Raw genomic sequence first — 1,360 nt, forward strand, 5'->3', positions numbered from 1 at the left:
CCTCGGCGGGCTGGGAAGCGAGAGCTGGTCGCCACGCCGCAGCCGAGGCCCTGCCCGGTGGGCAGGTCTGGGGAGGCACTGCTGGGACACCCTGAGGAGCCGCCACCGGGGCGCGAGCAGGAACCCGCCCCACACGTCACCGAGCCCCGGCGGGAGCGAGCAGGTAGCGCTGCCTGGATTTGAAAAATGAATCAAATTGGACCTTGGCACCGTTTTTTGGTATTTTCAGCCCATTTCCAGCGTCTCTGTGGCGCAATCGGTTAGCGCGTTCGGCTGTTAACCGAAAGGTTGGTGGTTCGAGCCCACCCAGGGACGTCCTGCTCCAGTGCATAGCCGGAGAGGCTGTGCAGCTTTCAGGATTTTAGTTTACAATAAGGAGGGCCTTTAACCTTCCCCGAACCCCTCTTCTCTTCTCCAGGAAGAGCACGGGAATCCCCCCCCATCCTCTTCTCCCCAAGCAGACCGATGAGAAAAAATCGGTGGTGATATTCCAGATGCAGCAACAGGGAAGAGACAGACAGACAACAACCTAAAGAATTTGAAGAATCTCTTGTGTAAAGGGAAAGCGAGGGGGCGTGGGTGGTTGGGGTGCTTCAGAGGAGCTGAATGGGTGCAGGATTCTTCCCAGGCACAAAAACAACTCCCTGAAGTGGCTGAGGGCCCAGAGCTTTTGTTTTGCTTCACAGAGGTTTGGTTTGTTTTTTTTTTCCCCCATCATCTGGAGTTAGTTAATCTGCACTTCAAAAGTCTTCCAGGAGACAGGCAACCTAGAGCTGCTGTTCGAAACTTCAGCCAATGCAGTTTTCCTCTGATGTTCCTCAGACTGCTTTCAGCTGCACCTTGCAACCCTCCCTCCCCTACAGAAATGTGTGTCACTGACAATCTTGCTAACGAGGTGTGAAGATGTTCCCAACCAACTGCAATGTCTAGTCTCTTCTCTCTCTCTAAATTTCCTGCTTTTTATTTGCTAAGTATTTCTCATTAGTATGATTGACACCAAAGCTCATGAGGGAGTTAAACAGTTAATGGAGTCAAAGGATGTAGAATAGAACTGACTATTAAAAATTACTGCAATTAATAATGGCTGAGAACTTCAGCTGCAAGAAAAAGACTTAAAAATAGAAGAAGAAAACATTTTTAAGGCTTAGCCTGTATAGGTTGCACAATTTATTTATGTCAGGGTTTTTAAGTATCCAGTTGTTTGGCAATAACTAAATTATTTAGCTTTACAGCAGGCCTGCAGACTAACCTGTTGAAGAGGAACATGTAGTGTAGCATCCTACCCTGGCCACTCAGCACTCCAGGGAAACCCCAAAGCATGTGATGCTGTATGGAGCACTGCATGCCAAGGCAAGGATTT

The 1,360-nt window shown here is 49.2% G+C and overlaps 1 non-coding gene across 1 annotated transcript; it reads left to right on the forward strand.

Moving 5' to 3' along the window:
* Positions 1–241: 241 nt before the first annotated feature.
* TRNAN-GUU lies at positions 242–315 on the forward strand. The gene has a single exon. It is a non-coding gene; the product is annotated as a tRNA-Asn (tRNA).
* The last annotated feature ends 1,045 nt before the right edge of the window (positions 316–1,360 follow it).

Source organism: Merops nubicus, unplaced genomic scaffold (assembly GCF_000691845.1).
Source record: "Merops nubicus isolate BGI_N331 unplaced genomic scaffold, ASM69184v1 scaffold3909, whole genome shotgun sequence".
NCBI classification, from domain to species: Eukaryota; Metazoa; Chordata; class Aves; order Coraciiformes; family Meropidae; genus Merops; species Merops nubicus.